We start from the raw sequence: 19,058 nt of genomic DNA on the forward strand, positions 1-19,058 counted from the left end.
TATAAAATATACTGCTGGTTTTAAAGCATATGTGTGTGTGTTATATAACCATAAGTCTTGTTTACTGTATGATTTTTCCAGGAAGAATCAGTTAAAGCTTAAACCAAAGTAGGAAACTGCTTGGACAGATTTTTTTTCCCCTTGAAAAAAAACTAACAGCTATATGATAAGTCTTCATTCTAATTGAGTCAAATATCTGAGACTCAGGTTTATATTTTCCTCAGCATAGAACTAGCTTCAGCCATTTTGTTTGGCAACTGCTATAATTAGTTTTCAAATATGCAGCCCAACTTTCTTAGAAACACTGCGCAAGGCAAAAGCCACTATTATCAGCACAAGCACATCATAGTCAAAGTTCCCAAAAAAAAAAAAATGTCTTAAGACTCAAAAAATCTTTTAGTGGTAAAAAAATCTACTAGAGAAGGGGTTGGGGTTCTTGTACAGTATGTTTACAGTGCTAACGATTTAGTAAGCATCAGTAAGTTGATTACCCAAACCTAAACAGATTTTTAAAAAATTATAGATATATGGCATCTTCAACTCCAAAAAGCAGCAGCTCTCTTATGCACTGAGGAAATCCATTCTTCAAAAGATGTGAAGAAGATTAAGACTTGTTAAAGCCTTTCACAATTCAAATTTGAAAGAACTCTTAAGGGTAGATGTGCACGTTTGGTTTGTTCTCAGAGCTTATACTAACACTATCATACAAAACAGAAATTAACTAACAGTTTTCTTGGAATTGGCATACAAACAAGCACATGAACAAAGGCAATTCAGAATTCTTATGTTCTGGGCCACCAAAATAGATTTGCTTTTATTTATAGGCATTTCTATGGGGTTTAACACTAATATCTAAATGTCTCACGATACCTCATAAAATAGGTAAGTATTATTCCCATTTTATAGATTGATCAGAGAAGTAACAGAGGGAGTTATAAATAACTTCCTAAGTGAGTATGAGTATGCAGTAGTATTTTGGCCGTGCTGGTCTCAGGATATTAGAGAAACAAGGTATATTTTATACCTCACCAATTCTGTCTCTCTGATTTTCCTAAAGTAATAGAGATGGGGTTCTCAAACTGGGGGTTGTGAGGTTATTATGGGGGGGGTCATGAGCTGTCAGCCTCCACCCCAAACCCTGCTTTGCCTCCAGCATTTATAATAGTGTTAAATATAAAGAGTGTTTTGAATTTATAAGGGGCGTTTGCATTCAGAGGCTTGCTTTGTGAAAGGGATCACCAGTACAAAATTTTGAGAAGTAGAGGGTACGTCTACACTACAGGATTATTCCGATTTTACATAAACCGGTTTTATAAAACAGATTGTATAAAGTTGAGTGCACGCGGTCACACTAAGCACATTAATTCAGTGGTGTGCGTCCATGGTCCGAGGCTAGCGCCGATTTCCGGAGTGTTGCACTGTGGGTAGCTATTCCAGAGCTATCCCATAGTTCCCACAGTCTCCCCTGCCCCTTAGAATTCTGGGTTGAGAGCCCAGTGGCTGATGGGGCAAAAATCATTGTCGCGGGTGATTCTGGGTAAATGTCGTCGGTCATTCCTTCCTCCAGGAAAGCAATGGCAGACAATCATTTCGCGCCCTCTTTCCCTGGATTGCCCTGGCAGACGCCATAGCACAGCAACCATGGAGCCCATTCAGCTTTTTTTTTTTTTCTTCTTTACAGTCACCGTATGTGTACTGGATGCCGCGGACAGAGGCGATACTCCAGCGCTACACAGCAGCATTCATTTGCTTTTGCATGATAGCAGAGATGGTTACCAGTCTTTCTGTATCGTCAGCTGCCAGTGTAATTTGGCAATGAGATGATGGTTATCTGTCCTTCTGTGCTGTCTGCTGCTATCATGGGTGCCCCTGGCTGAGATTGGCCGGGGGCGCAAAAGCAAAACTGGGAATGACTCCCCGAGTCAATCCCTCCTTTATGGTTTCTAAAAATAAATAGAGTCAGACCTGCCTAGAATATGGGGCAAATGTACTAGAGAAGCAGTGTATCAGAGAGTACAGCTGCTCTGTGTCAGATCCCGCAGAAATGATGAGCTACATGCCATTCACGGGGGGGGTGCCCCTGCAACAACCCCACCCGTTGCTTCCCTTCTCCCCCAACCTTCCTGGGCTACCGTGGCAGTGTCCCCCCCCCCATTTGTGTCATGAAGTAATAAAGAATGCAGGAATAAGAAACACCGAGTTTTTAGTGACATAAAACGAGGGGGAGGCAGCCTCCCGGTGCTATAATAGTCCAGGCAGGACATTAAGCAGTATGGGGGAGAGGAGCCCAGCATCCCACTGCTATGATAGTCCAGGCAGTACAGAATCTTTTCACATGAAAGGGAGGGGGCTGATTGAAGCTCAGCCCCCAGTTGCTATGATGAAGACGGTTACCAGCCGTTCTGTAACATCTACTGGGAATGACCAGAAGTCATTCCTATTTTCACCCAGGCGCCCTCGGCCAGCCTCACCTGAAGCCAGCCAGGAGCACTCACGGGTTGATAAGAAGGACGGTTACCAGTCCTACTGCACCGTCTGCCACTGGGGAGGGGAGAGGAGCGGATACTTCTCTTCACTGCTGCAGCATCGCGTCTACCAGAAGCATTCAGTAGACATAGGGTGACATTGAAAGAAGTCAATAAATGATTTCTTTCCCTTTTCTCTCACGTGGGGGGCGGGGGAGTAAATTGACGAGCTATTCCCTGAACCATGCCGGACAATGTGTTTGAACCTACAGGCATTGGGAGCCCAGCCAAGAATGCAAATACTTTTCGGAGACTGCTGGGGACTGTGGGATAGCTCAAGTCCTCAATACCCCCTCCCTCCCTCCATGAGTGTCCATTTGAGTCTCTGGCTTCCTGTTACGCTTGTCACGCAGCACCGTGTAGCCTGTAGATTTTTTTTTTTCAAACGCTTTGGCATTTCGTCTTCTGTAACGGAGCTTTGATAGAACAGATTTGTCTCTCAATACAGCGATCAGATCCAGTATCTCCTGTACAGTCCATGCTGGAGCTCTTTTTGGATTTGGGACTGCATTGCCACCCGTGCTGATCAGAGCTCCAAGCTGGGCAAACAAGAAATGAAAATCAAAATTTCGTGGGGCTTTTCCTGTTTACCTGGCCACTGCATCCGAGCTGAGATTGCTGTCCAGAGCGGTCACAGTGGTGCACTGTGGGATACCGCCCGGAGGCCAATACCGTCAATTTGCAGCCACACTAACCCTAATCCAATATGGTAATACCGATTTTAGCGCTACTCCTCTCGTCGGGGAGGAGTACAGAAATCGATTTAAAGAGCCCTTTATATCGATATAAAGGGCCTTGTAGTGTGGACGGGTAAAATCGGTTTAACGCTGCTAAAATCGGTTTAAGCACGTAGTGTAGACCAGGCCAGAGGAAGGAATCAGCAGAGCCAGGAACAGAACTCAGACCTACTGATTCTCAAGTCTGAAACATAAGACCATCTTTCCTGCCTCAACATATAGTTTTATAGATTGTAGCAGGTTTGCCCAATAAATGCTATTGTCATAGTTCTTATAACAAACTAGATTATATATATTAATATGCTTATCTGAGCATCCAGAGTTCCACAACGTGCTGCCAAAGCACAAAAAGAAGGCTGCTTTCCTTTTTTAGCCTCCATATATTTAGGATTTTCTCGATGACAAAAGTATTTTGTTTTAATTATATTATCTGCCTGATATACTTACAGAAGATAAACTTAATACACCTATTTTGTGTAACACAATATCAAGCACACATCAACTCAGTGAGGTTACTTATTATGCTGCTAAATCTCCAAAATAAAAATATGTATTTCTGGTTCCACAACAAGGTTGGCTAACCTTACAGCATGCTAAAAAACTTGGTGTGCTGTAGCAGTACAGGACACAAGAGCTCTGAAAGAAAGTGGGATACATAATATGCTCATGGTAAATACTCAGAAAGCTCTTGTAGCATACAGCTATTTAACTGAAAATTTTTTGTTGTTATCTTATAGTACACGGATCAGTAACTTGCTAAAAAGACAGGAAGCAAAGGGTGGTAATAATGGCCACTTCTCATAATGGAAAGTGATAAACAGTGTGGTTGCCCAAGGATCTCTACTGGAACCTGTGCTATTCAACATATTCAAAAGTTAAGTCCAAAACTGACTGCAAAGAGCGACAAAGGAATCTAACCAAACTGGGTCTCGGGCAACAAAGTGGCAGATAAAATTCAATGTTGATAAGTGTAAAGTAATACACATTGGAAAACAGTCCCAATTACACACAAAATGACAAGGGTCTAAATAAGCTATTACCACTTAAGAAAGATCTTGGAGTCATTGTGGACAGTGCTCTGAAAACATTTGCTCAATATGCAAGGGACCGTCAAAAAAAAGCTAAATGAATGTTAGGAACCATTAGGAAAGGGAGAGATACGACACAAAATATCAATGCCTCTATATAAATCCATGCTTCTCACACACACTTTGAATACTGTGTGCAGTTCTGGTTGCCTCATCTCCAAAAAAAATAAGATTAGAATTGGAAAAGGTACAGAGAAGAGCAACAAAAAGGATTACAGGTATGGGACAGCCTCCATATGAGGGAGATTAAAAAGACGGACTGTTCATTTTAGAAAAGATATTATTAAAGAGGGATAGGATAGAGGTCTATAAAAAAATCATGAACTGTGTGGAGAAAATGAATAGGGAAGTATTATTTATCTCTTAACATAAACACAAGAACCAGGGGGTCACCCAATGAAATTAATAGGCAGCACGTTTAAAAAAACACACATAAGAAAGTACTTCTTCACATAACATACAGTCAATCTGCAGATCGTGTTGCCAGGGGATGTTGTGAAGGCCAAAAGTATAACTGAGTTCAAAAAAGAATTAGATAAGTTCATAGAGGATAGGACCATTGGCTATTAGCCAAGATGGTCAGGGATGCATCCCTATGCTCTGGGTGTCCCTAAACTTCTGACTGCCTGAAGCTGGGAAAGGGCAACACTGGACGGATCACTCAATAATTATCTTGTTTAGTTCACTCCCTCTGAAGCATCTGGGCACTGGCCACTGTCAGAAAACAGGACACTGGGCTAGATGGACCACTGATCTGACCCACTATGACCATTCTTATGTTTTTATGGTATCTCGGCACCAGGGCCTAACCTCTAAGAAAAAACTGTGTGAGCGAAGTTGTTTACTTTGTGCTCTGTTCATTTTCAAACAAGTGATCCTACCATGATCTAAACAAATAAACCAAAATAATAATAAAAAAACAGCCTGTGGTTAGTTATTCAAGATTTCTAGTTCAATTCCTTTCAAAGCAAAGGATTTATTTTACATACACTATCAAACAGAACTGCAGGATCCAAGTACCACTTACACTATGTTTTCTTATGAAAATGCTGATCTAAATATTAAAAACAAGAGCTCAGGGGTAATATTTTCCATATTAATTGGAAAACAATTAGAAGTCATTTTTAATAGATTGGGGGAAGGCTTTGGGAAGACGAATTTTTTTATACAAACAAAGCCAAAAGTCTGTTTACCTTTCACCTGTTTTTCATAATTTACATTTTTGACAGTTTCTTTGCAAGGTGCACTGTTCTGTGGTTTAGCTGAACGAATGCTCAGTCAAGGTGCAGTTCTTCTGTAGGTATGCTTCATCTGCAAGAGCTACTGAAACTTCTAACTAGTCCAAGATGTTCTCTTTATGCATTTGTTCTGTCCTTTTGTTCTGACACGAATGAAGGGAAGAGGAAGAAACATTTTCTATTTATTAATACAGTATATTAATTTCCCTCCAGACTGAGGATGATCAGAACCCTATGTACCCTTATAGCTAAATACATCTACAACAGAAGCATGTAATCCAACAGTAGGAATTTAAATTACAAAGGAGTGCATATAAAAAGGTAATAAAGTACAACATAGCTCTTTATTGTAGAAACAGTTCCACCAGTGTGTCTCTGCAATCTCCCATAGTTTCATAAAAGTTGCCTAGAAAACAATCACTGTTTACAGGCACCCCTCGCCTCCTTCCAACCCCTTCCAAGCTATCTTATGTTACAAACATACTAGTCTCTCTCTTCAGGGCCAGCTTCCTGGGAATTGGGCGTCTTTTTAATTTTTTTTTTTTAAACTCACCCGGTTCCTGTGGGAGGGAGGGGGGTCCTTCGGTGGCATTTCGGCAGGGGGTGTATGGGCGGGGGTGTCCCTGCTCCTGGTCTTCAGCAGCATTTCAGCAGTGGGAGGTCCTTCAGTGCTGCGGAAGACCTGGAGCGGACCTCCTGCCGCCGAAGTGCTGCCGAAGCCCTGGACTGCCGCCAGGTATTCAAATCAGGCCCCGCAGTCCATAAAGCCAGCCCTGTCTCTCTTCTGAAACATTGGGCAGACACAAGCCGCATTTCTCTCCCTCCACATGGCAGTTACATTAGCATGATTTGATTATATCCAGTCATAATAAAGTCCTGATCAAACAGGCTCTCCTAGTGATACCTGTTCATTTGGGCAAACTAACATTCTTCCATAAAATTCAGATATTTCTATATTTTTTCAAAGGTCTGAGGATCATCTTTCAGGTAACTCCATTAATAAATGAACTTAAGTGGCCACACAGCTTCACTATGCAAGCATAATTCATGCACGAGTATTAAAAAAATACAGTTCAAATGAATTGGCTCCATATGAGGTAGAAATAAAATTGGACAAGTAATGATTTGTTTCAGCTTCTTCCTTTAAATTCAAACACAAATCATCAGGGGTGTTGCCTCCTACATCAGTGATAAGATTCTTTATCTCAAAACTAGTGGAAATTAATCTTCCATTTTACACTGGCAAAAACTTTTTTTAAATGACTTTACTTTAGCTTCTACTTGCAACATATTCCCCTGCATTACACAAGGACTTCTGCTTCTCTGAAAGTCACTCTACACCCCTTAACATCTTACCTAGAGTCTTAAAGGGAGAGAGTCCCCCTTCTTGCTAAATACAGTTGACCAGATGGATACAATTCTAGACTAGACTATATTCTGTCTATATTACTTGATCTTTCCAAATAAAGGGATATTTTCCTTTTTGTTATAAAGATCAAGATATGCATCTGTCTGTTTACAATATTATATTGGATCATGTCTGTAAGATGTACCTAGTTTTGCAAAACTGACTTGCCATGTCACAAGAAATTAATCTCTGAAAATTTTTTTTTTTAAACATAATCTACTGATCTTGCATACACCATGAAGTGGTGGCACTGCTAAAGAAAAGTAGGAAGTTGCCATAACTATAAAGGGAAGGGTAACAATCCTCCTGTGTACAATAGTATAAAATCCCTCCTGGCCAGAGTTCACCAAAATCCTTTTACCTGTAAAGGGTTAAGAAGCTCAGGTAACTTGGCTGACATCTGACCCAAAGGATCAATAAGGGGACAAGATACTTTCATATCTTTGGGGGTGGGGGCTTTTGTTTGTGCTCTTTGTTTTGGTGGTGTTCGCTCTTGGGACTAAGAGGGACCAGACATCAATCCATCTTCTCCAAATCTTTCTGAACAAGTCTCTCATATTTCAAACTTGTAAGTAACAGCCAGGCAAGGCGTGTTAGTTTATACTTATTTTCCTCAACTTGTGAATGTTTCCTTTGCCAGAGGGATGTTTATCCCTGTTTTGTTGTAACTTTGAAACTAAGGCTAGAGGGGGTTCCTCTGGGCTCTTTGAATCTGATTATCCTGTAAAGTTATTTTCCATCCTGATTTTACAGAAATGATTTTTACCTTTTCTTTTAATAAAATCCTTCTTTTAAAAACCTGACTGATTTTTCCATTGTCCCAAGACTCAGGCGTTTGGGTCTCTGATCACTTTGTAACCAATTGGTTAGGATATTATTCTCAAGCCTCCCCAGGAAAGGGGGTGTAAGGGCTTGGGGGGATATTTTGGGGGAGGAACTCCAAGTGGTCCTTTCCCTGCTTCTTGTTAAATCACTTGGTGGAGGCAGCATACCAGGTTTTAACCTAAGCTGATAGAAATAAGTTTAGGGGGGTCTTCATGCGGGTCCCCACATCTGTACCCTACAGTTCAGAGTGGGGAAAGAACCCTGACAGAAGTGTATCACCTTTTACAAGTTTGACGCTGCTTGATGGGTCTACTTATGTGGGACAAAAATTGAAGGACAAATGTTAAAGGCCTCCCTGTTTCAGGTCAGTATTAAGTCAGACTATGGTCACAAAACAGAGAATCTGTAAACTAGAGTTTAAATGGCACGCTTACAAATGAACTGCAAAAACAAATGATTGTGGCTTAAATGATGGCAGTCAATTAGACTCCAAATATCTTAACAATATATCTGTGACTATTATCAAATTAGTTGTATTACCATAAAGCCTAGGAGCCCTAATCATGGACCAGGACCTCACTGTGCTAGGTGCCATACAAATAGAACAAAACCATGGTCTCTACCCCAAAGAGCTTACTATCTAAGTATAGGACAAGAGACAATACACGGTGTACAAGAATGAGACACGATTAGTCAGCATGACATGCAGGAGTTTCATCATACAAACAGTGTAGCTAGCTATATACATTGTACTACTATCCTTTGAGAGACAGAGAGAAAGAAACTTAAAAATGGCAACAACAAAAAGCTACACTCAAGTTGCCTGCAAACCAAGAAAAGTCTTCAAAAACATGGACAAATTACATAGCAGTAACTGCTATTAGGACCCACTAAGAAAAAAGAGCTTCAGTTACAAACCCACCATCAGGAGTTTGTAAATCAGTTGTTATGCATACACACACCCTCCTCGATAAAACCTGATATGCAAGATCTCAGCCGAAGGGAAACTTTTTGTATTTAGCCAATTTCACATTAAAAGAAGGCAAAAACACAGACATTCTGATCTCAGATACTTGTTTGTACTGAAATAACTCAAACATACAATCTGATGGTGCTATTATAATATTTTAATGTTGATTTAAGAGCCTACACATTACAATTCTTTCCCATTCTATGCTGTCCTTTTCCGTATGGACAACTGATTCCCCCCCACCCCCTTCCGTATTTTATATTAAGTTGAAGTCAACATGGCTGTTCTCATTTAGCTACTAAAATTTATATCTCATAATTTCTTATGTAAAGAGATCTCTAGTGGGTCAGTGTCAATCATTTCAGCACATGTAGCTGTCAAAGTCATTGTGTTTCATTATGTACAATAGCTGCATACACAAGCACAAACTCTAGATAGTGTCAGAAACACAACATATTAAGAGCTAAGCCAGTCCATTATCTACACCTAATTTTCAAAGTAACTGCAACCTGCTATAACTTTGTTCATAAGGTTTTTTCTATTTGAAAGAAGATTGTGTTGATGAGGAAGAAAAAGGCTCTTCTTAGATGGGAGAATAAAAGGTATCAATTAAGCTCAGAATGAAAGATTTAGTCAGAGAACCATTTTAGCACTTAGATAGCAAACTTGGATCTTTGTTTACATTTTCTCGTAGCAAGAAGAGGATGTTATGTCTTCCAGATTTCCTACAGCAAACATTTTCTGGATTTCTGAAGTGATCGCTCCTTGTCCTATTGCATGAAGACAATCAAAACAGAAATTTTACATAAAAATCCAGGAAGTTTCAGATACTCACGTCAGTTTACTAAAAGGCTAAACTGGATACCTATTTTATTGAAAAGTACTATATATACACACACGCAATTCATTTATTGAATTTTGCAACACCTACATACTTCAGAATGTGTGAACGTATGCATTATCAGTCTTGACAAGTAACTACTAGAACCTCTGGCAAAATGAATAAGTAGACTGTCTTTATTGTGGTAAAATAGCCCCCTGAGCAGAGTGATTATCCTTCCCTAAGCCAGATATCTTACACCTTTACAACTGTCCCACACCACAAATCAAGTATTCTCTGTCTTTGGATAGGGCTGGTATATCCTAAATGTGTGGAGGAGTGGAGGGGAAAATTTCTATTTATTTTTATTACCAGTCAACTGAGTTGTGTTTATTAGTGGAAAGACACCATTACAATCTACCCTTTAAAAATGGAACAGTCCTCTGTGCCCTATTTTATACTTCATGAAATACGCTATCCTTTCCCTGGTCCTCTAAATTTCTCCCTTCCCCATTTCATTTTATCCTGCATGCTCTGTGTATGTGTTGGGGAGTGGGGGGAGCAGAATATCGCTCATCCAATATCTCACATTTTTCTTTACACTGGTCCATTATCTGCAATGGTCATCCCTATATGGAGAGCTGAACATGCACCTCTGAAGACTCTCAACATGGCTTTTTAGTCAAACAGTTAGAAGAGAACAATACAAAGTACTCTCTCGAGTTCTCTTTTCTGTTCCTCCAAGTGAAGGAGGAAACACTTCGCAGTTAACATATATTGCCACTTGATCCACAGTTTAACTTCCCACTGCTGCTTCTTCCTTTCTATTTCACAAAATGGTAAAAGCTCCTTTAAACTTGGTGGAGGTGAAAAAGTGAGAGGAAAGAAATTTCTGTTTTACTCACACAATAATAAATAAAATAAAAAAGGAATAACTGATATATAGTTTCAAAACTAAAGTATTTGCAGCTACATACTTTAAATACCACATTCAGTGACCTCTTGTTCATTTCAGAGTAATAATTTGGCAGACTCTAGAAGTTAAGATGTCTCACTGCTATATTTTGAGGCATAAATCTTCTCAGATTTGTACATTACAACAATGGGATACACCTAGAGATCAACAGGTAGCTGAGAAAAGTCTTTCCAGTTTGTAAAATGTTAATAGTTGTTATACATACACAAAAGAACAAATTGATAGCATTAAAAAATGTGTAGTCATTGACTGTATTAATAAAGGTCTATTCAAATACTGTTTGTTGATTTAGTTGGGGGGGCAGGGGTTGAGACTGAACCACCTCCTACCCCAAAGTATAGTGAAGCTGCCATGGAGTATGGTATGAATAAATGTCACCTGGGCAGCCTGACAGTTCAGCAACATTTCCATTCTGAGAGATCTATCATTAGTTTCTAAAATGTATTGGACATATTGGTACGTAGGCAGCATATGTAACGTTAGATACGTTTCCCTGCTTCAGCATATTAACCCTGCTTTAGCATATTAACCCTGCTTTAAACATTTTAACTGATGTCTACGTAAGGTAGGTCTCCACTGCAGGTTATCAAAGTCTAAGCACTGTGGTAAGACAAATCCATCTGCAGGACTTCAGAGCCACACCTGACTCATACCCACGTAGCTGCAGCCACATTGGTTCTGCAGTAGGCCAATTTAAGTGCTAGGATTTCTGTAGGCATATCCCAGGTTTCTCTTAGTGTCTCACTAACTTGAGCCATTCATTTATTTTGCAGTATGTTGTGGGAGAACTTGTCTGTCCTTCCCAAGCCTCTGTGTGGAAGTATTCACAGCCTGCCACCACAGTAGCACAAAACACTTCTGGCTCAGCACACTCCTCACTTCTTTCCTCTTCATCCAGGCCAAAGCACGGTTCCCACATCAGGTGCATGAACTGTTTCCTACTTTTGGGAGCACTGCTGTTTCAGCAGGATGCAGTTACAGGTATGGGATACGGTGGAGGGCACTTCAACAGCTGTTTGTGACCCTCCTAAGGCAGCCACAGGAATTCATGAAAAGATCATGCAAGTATGATATGGCAGAGCAGAGACAGCTGATGAATGCCACCTATCGTATGTGGACTGGCACTTCTGGTGCAGAACAACTTGTAGTGTCATTACATCATCATGCAGCTCTGGGAAGATCAGCAGTGCCTCCAAAACTTCCCCATGAGGAAGTAGACCTTCATGGAATCATATGAGGATCTTGCCCTGACCTTTCAGTGCCAGATCATGCTAATAAGGGAGGCCATACCAATCCAGAAGTGGGTTGATACTGCCAGCTGGAAGCTTGCTACCCTACACTGCACATGTTAATGCCTAACCACTTTGGTGCTGGAAAGCTAATTCAGTGCTGTAGCAATGGAGCTTTGTGGGGCAGGTACTGCTGTTTTACATCCATGGGTAGCAGACACAGTTAGTGTGCCTGGAACAGCTGGCTTTGAGAGAATGGGGTTTCCAAACTGAACTGGAGCCACTGATGACATCCCTCTACCCACTGTATGTCCAGCACAAGGAGCATATGTCAATCAGCAAGGACATTACTCAAATCATCATGAAGGTCTTGGTCAACCATAAGAAGAGGTCATTCACATTGGCCAGGAACTGCATTTCTTCAAGATGCACGTCCCTGTGGCTGCTCCACTTGAGGAACTCATGTGCCTCTTAAGCCTTGAGTTTGCAATTTTTCTGCTACCAGTACCCATTCGGCCCATGCATGTTCAGCCTATGCCTCTTGGTGTCTGGCATAAGAACACCAACATCTGTGAGAATAAGGATGAGGGCTTCCACCAGGAGTAGACTCAAGACACTGCTGGTTTACAAGTCCAATATAGTCAGTCAGAGATTGCACCCATCACCACTGAGGCAGGGTTCAGGTCAGGGGCGGCTCTAGGCATTTTGCCGCCCCAAGCACGGCAGGCAGGCTGCCTTCGGCGGCTTGCCTGTGGAACGTCCCCGGTCCCGCAAATTTGGCAGCAGCCTGCGGGAGGTCCGCTGAAGCCGCGGGATCAGCGGACCCTCCACAGGCACGCCGCCGAAGGCAACCGGCCTGTTGCCCTCGTGGCGACCGGCAGAGCGCCCCCCGTGGCTTGCTGCCCCAAGCACACGCTTGGCGTGCTGGTGCCTGGAGCCGACCCTGGTTCAGGTGAGCAAAAGAAATTAGGGATTCTTGTGTGCCTGTGCTGCCCACCTCCTTGCATCACATGGTAATATGCCTCAAGCAGCATAATGATGCATACTACTGCTGTGTGTGTGCATGCACGCATATGTGTAGATATATGTTTATTTGCTATTGTGTTTGTGCAAAGTAGATATTTCATCATGTGCTGACTGTAAATCAACAAACAGAGACAGTAAGCTACAGGTCAGCTGCTGGAAGAGTGGTCTGCCCAGGAATCTCACCAATCATCTTGGGTCACCTATGTATATTATAGATCAAAAATGTATATTATATATATTAAAAAACCACCAGCCAGGCAGGAGTAGAGAAAAAAATTCAGGCAAGCAGTAAGAGAATGCTTAACCAAGATACAGAAGCTTGAGTACACCACAACTTCCTTCCCCCTCCCACAGGCCTGGACAGCATCAGGAGACCAAGTACCACAATCACGAAGGGACTTTTTCCACTTAGTACAACCACTGGGACTTAAAATACAGGATGTCTGGAGTTAATACTAGTATTGGTATAACTGTGTAATAGTACCCCAGTGTGTACAAAGTTATAAGGCAAGGAGTCTGTGGAAATACGCATTTATGCTTTCTAAACCTATAATCCCAGCTTTGATTCTCCTCCCATCTCCCAGTAATTAGTTCAAACATAGCTCGACTGAATCATTAGTTGCATGTTTAATATGCATCCCCCACACAGAGCTTGGAATCCATCTTAAGTCACACATGTAGGGATGGAAAGGGGAATGCAGAAAGGGTGAACTGAAGCTAAGGCTACCCCATAGCTCCAGCCCCGCCGCTGCTCCTGCAGCAGGAATTGACTGCGGCTGCTCCCATCCCAGGGTAGCTGACCCAACTCCAGCCGCTGTTTTGGTGGTCCCAGGGCTGGCCACCAGTCAACTGTTCTGGCAGTCACTGCTCCGGCAGCCCAGGGCTAACAGTTGCTCCAGCCCTGCCTCAAAAGTAGACATGGAGGTCCCCAAAAAACCCATGACCTCCCTGCAGAATCATAGCCTTAGTCATCACCTGGGAAATATTTCCACTTAAATTGCAATGTCCCCCCAAATAATGAAAATGGAAGCAGACAGTTATTCAGCTGTAGCTCTAACTCTGCTGCGGCTTCTTATGCAGTCCATTCCCCAGGTTCATCTCCTAATAATTCTCAGAATATAGATGAAAGATGTCCCTCAGACTATCAGACCACATGGTCTGTTCCAGCTCTTCTGCACCCTCTGCTGCAAGGGTCTCCTCTGGTACCATCCCTGTCCCTGGTCTAAACACAAAAACAAAAACAGGACAGTCTGGGTCAAAAGCCTATCATGTATGATGGTGGGTTCAGTACTTTGGGCTATGGTGAGCACCTGATTCAAACTCCTTATGTTAGGGGCAAGGAGACATTGAGTTGCTTGACTTGTTATTGGTATCCTCTGCCTTGAGATAAGCACTCTTGACATTTTTAATTCACTCCAGACACTGGATAGCTGGCCACTTGATCCACCTCCTCTGGCAGCCTCTTGAAAAGGACAGTTTCGGGTGCATCTCAAAACTACATTATTTGCTGTACCTGCACCAGAGGGCAACCAGAATCCTGATGTGATCCTCTAGTCAGCTAGCAGCACACTGGGATGGCATCTTCTCACATTATTCAGCTAAGCTGGTCAGTGCAGAAATGGAGCAGGACATGTGGAATGAGGACTTAAACACTGACCAGGTATATGTAAACCAGCAGGTTGTTTATAGTAGATCGGAGATGAATAGAAAGTTAGTAGGTAGAAGGGACAGAAAATATAGACCTAGGGAATTGGGGTATGGCATTGTGCACTGGCACCGAAGAACTCTCAAAACCCAAGCTTTATAACCCAGACTTCAGCTGCTTCCCCTCTGCAGTGTAAGTACATTTGAGCCCGCCTAACAAAACCTGTGGTTCTAACCTATACCCCTCACTGGGCAAGCAAACCTGGATTCAAAGCACATATAAACCTGGGTTTAAAGGGTTGTATGTGTGTGGATGGCGGGGGGGGGGGGGGGGGGGGAGGGAGGGAGTAAGAGCCTAGGTTAAGCCTACAGTGAAGACATACCCTGACATCAACTTGACTTCCCACCCATTCCTGTGCTTTCTTGACACCCATTCCCACCCTCCCCCCATTGCTCCCCTTAAACATACTTCCTGGGACATTTGTTGTCACTGGAGATTAAAGATGAAAATCAACCCTTAAGTCTTTTTTTTTTAAATAAGAGATTGTATTTCATTTATCAAGCTGGACATGATACTGCACTGTCGTCTTTGGGTAACGACATTGGGCCAAGGATTTTGAATTCTGATCTCCTGCTTCATGACTTGCTCTAAAAATACTACTATACAGAACCAAACTAACTAGTACAATTAATTTAGAAAGCAGAACTTGCATAAAATTGCTTTCAGCATCTGCATCCTAAAATGAATTATAGAAAATTTGTTACTCTACTCATATTTTAGATTTAATATAAAGTAGAATATTAAGGTGTGGGAAATTCTGGTACTAGAAAAATTAATCCATCAAATCAGTTTTACTAGCGGGAAGAAAAAAAGATAACTACTAAGAAAGCTAATGAACTTTTTGGAGTTTGCTGGAAGAGGTAATTGCCCGTCACAAAACCTGATAGTTTAAGAACTCCATTTACTATGGGAAAGAGAAGCCCCTTCAAAAATAGTCAAAGTTATAGGTCAGAATAGGAACGAGAGGCTGCTAGGCAACTCTCTGACACCACATTCTACAAGCCATTACCCTCTGATCCCACTGAGGGTTACCAAAAGAAACTGCACCATCTGTTCAAGAAACTCCCTGAAGAAGCACAGGAACAAATCTACATAGACACAACCCTACAGCCCCAACCAGGGGTATTCTATCTGTTACCAAAGATCCATAAACCTGGAACCCTGGACGCCCCATCATCTCAGGCATTGGCACCCTGTCAGCAGGATTTTCTGGCTATGTGGACTCCCTCCTCAGGCCCTATGCTACCAGCACTCCCAGCTATCTTCGCAACACCACTGACTTCCCGAGGAAACCACAATCCACTGATGATCTTCCAGAAAACACCACCCTAGCCACTATGGGTGTAGAAGTTCTCTATACCAACGTTCCACTCAAAGATGGACTACAAGCCATCAGGAACAGTATCCCCGATAATGTCACAGCAAATCTGGTGGCTGAACTTTGTCCTCACCCACAAGTATTTCAGATCTGGGGGACAATTTATACCTTCAAGTCAGCAGCACTGCTATGGGTACCCGCATGTCCCCACAGTATGTCAACATTTTATGGCTGACTTAGAACAACACTTCCTCAGCTCTCGTCCCCTAATGCCCCTGCTCTACACTGATGACATCTTTATCATCTGGATCCATGGGAAGGAGGCCCTTGAGGAATTCCACCAGGATTTTAACAATTTCCACTCCATCATCAACCTCAGCCTTGTCCAGTCCACACAAGAGATCCAGTTCCTGTTCCTGGACACTACAGTACAAGTAAGAAATGATCACAAACACCACCCTACATCGGAAACCTATTGACCGCAATACTTACCTACATGCCTCCAGCTTTCATCCAGACCACACCACGCAATCCATTGTCTACAGCCACGCTCTAAGATACAACCACATTTGCTCTGATCCCTCAGACAGACACAAACACCTCCAGGATCTCTACTAAGCGTTCTTAAAACTACAATACCTACCTGGTGAAGTGAAGAAACAGACTGACAGAGCCAGAAAGGTATTCAGAAGTCACATACTACAGGACAGGCCAAATAAATAATGCCAATAGCCGTCACCTACAGCCCCCAACTAAAACCTCTCCAGCGCATTATCAAGGATCTACAACCTATTCTGAAGGACGATCCTTCACTCTCACAGAGCGTAGGAGACAGGCCAGTCCTCGTTTACAGACAGCCCTCCAACCTGAAGCAAATACTCACCAACAACTACTCACCACACAACAAACACACTAACCCAGGAACCAATCCCTGCAACAAACCCTGTTGCCAACTCTGTCTGCATATCTATTCAAGGAACCTAATCACATCAGCCACACTATCCGGGGCTTGTTCACTTGCACATCTACCAATGTGATATATGTCATCATGTGCCAGCAATGCCCTTCTGCCATGTACACCGGCCAAACAGGACAGTCTCTACACAAAAGAATAAATGGACACAAATCAGACATCAAGAATTGTAAACATTCAAAAAACAGTAGGAAAGCACTTACATCTCCCTGGACACTCAACAGACTTAAAAGTAATTCTTCAATAAAAAACTTCAAAAACAGATTTCAATGAGAAACTGCAGAACTGGAACTAACTTGCAAACTGGACACCATCAAATTAGGCCTGAATAAAGACTGGAAGTGATTGGTCATTACAAAAAGCAATTTTCCCCTCTATTGATACTCACACCTTCTTGTCAACTGTTGGGAATGGACAACATCCACCTTGACTGAACTGGCCTCATTAGCACTGACCCGCCACTTGGTAAGGCAACTCTCATCTCTTCATGTGCTGCAATATATATATTCACACACACACACACACACACACACACCTCATAGTATTTTTCACTCCATGTATCTGATGAAGTGGGCTTTAGCCCACAAAAGCTTATGCTCAAATATATTTCTTAGTCTCCAAGGTGTCACAAGGACTCCTCATTGTTTTTTCCAGACAGGAAGTAATAATTGGATCTGTTTAATCTGTAAATTAAACATTTTAAGCTTACAATGGTTTCCCATTTACAAACAAAGCCAAATGTTTATGAAGTCAACAAGAAATGAACACACAGGAAAAAATAAGTCGAGGGAGGGGACAGTAGTTAGCCTGTCTAGGAGCAAAGACAATGAACTCAGGAGACAGGGGGTATTTCCAGAAAGCAAATATGACACCTGGGCATGCTGCACCTAGGAAATAAATGGACAACGTATTTGCATTCATGAAAGTAGGGTCTCAGCCAATCTTGGTTGAAAACGCTGCAGAGCACTTTGGGTGACAAACTTCTTTAGAGGGGAGGTTAGTCTGTTAACTCTAGTCTCTAGAAAGCATGTTATGATTTTGCTTTATATGTAACCATTTGTTTCCAATATCCTTACTCACCATCTCTAGTATTTGATAGTACAGTAGCTTAGGCTTAATATCAATCCTGACATTAGCAGCTCCCGGTTACTGGCAACATATTACTGGGAATCAATACCATCCCATTAACATTAACCTTAATGGAATTCAGATATTAGCAACGGCACACCACTTATTAGAAACATTTTTGGAAGGAAGTCACCACCGGGAGGCAGGTTTACAAGGCTGCAGCCAGGGAAGAAAGTGCTGGGACACGTCTTCAGGCAAGTTTGCAGGTCTGCAGCCAGAGAAGTCAATGCTCAGCCTACCCCAGCCCGTCCTTCTGGGGCTGCCATCTGGCAAACCTGCCTGCACACAGGAAGCACACAAGAAGTAAGGGGCTGTGCACAGAGCAGTAGCAGGGAGCATGGGCGCCAAGTTTATATAATTTTTGGTGGTTCTCAGAACGGGTCCAAGTCCTGCCTCCCACACCTGCCTTGTAAGCCAATATATATGCTACCCCTGTTCACACACCCAACCCCGGGCGCAGGGCCGGCAGCGGAGCCCTGGGCGGCAGCTGGGATCCCGTGTAAAGCATGGGGGTGCTGCAGCACCCCCCCCAAAGCCCTAGTTCCTGCACCTACGAAAATAAGGTTAAGCGTGCCCTTCAAGTTGATACTCAGTGGACAACTGTGAACAGAGATAGTATTTACGTCAAAATGTATGTAAAATATAAGCTCAAACATTGGAGGAGCCAGGCCCATGTTCCTCAATGTTGGTGTAGCATGGGTGTCATGGGCCCATATAACTCGCCACTTACGGTGGGGAAAGAGGCTGCAGCACAGATGCTGGAGCTGTGCTCTCCAGGCTGTGCCCCGCTGGGGGACTGTATGTAGGGAAGGAAGTGCTGAGCCCTGATGCCTGGAGAGCACATAGAAAGATACAGTCATGCTTCTCTGTGGGCCTCAAGCCTCTTAGAAAGCACCAGAATCTGGGCTGCAGCCCCACCACCTTCCCCAGCTCCTGCCCTTCCCACAGTAGGTTGCATGGCTGCAGCCAGGGAAGGGACTTCCCCCAGTGCTCTCTTCCCCAGCTACAGTCTCACAAATCTGCCTTCAGCTTATTAGCAACTGCTGAATAATAGCAATTTTTTTATGGCAACCAAGGGGATGCTAATCAGTA

The 19,058-nt window shown here is 42.6% G+C and overlaps 1 protein-coding gene across 6 annotated transcripts in view; it reads right to left on the bottom strand.

The window, feature by feature from the left end:
- BTBD7 (BTB domain containing 7) overlaps positions 1-19,058 on the bottom strand; it is a 113,999-nt gene that overhangs the window by 84,417 nt on the left and 10,524 nt on the right. Inside the window, exon 3 of one of the 6 annotated variants that reach the window (XM_050953216.1) lies at positions 9,474-9,561. The exons of the other annotated variants lie outside the window; for them this stretch is intronic. The gene's annotated coding sequence lies outside the window, so the exon portion shown is untranslated. The remainder of the gene's footprint in view (positions 1-9,473; positions 9,562-19,058) is intronic. 6 annotated transcript variants of the gene reach the window in all.

This window comes from Gopherus flavomarginatus, chromosome 5, assembly GCF_025201925.1.
Source record: "Gopherus flavomarginatus isolate rGopFla2 chromosome 5, rGopFla2.mat.asm, whole genome shotgun sequence".
Lineage (NCBI taxonomy): Eukaryota > Metazoa > Chordata > Testudines > Testudinidae > Gopherus > Gopherus flavomarginatus.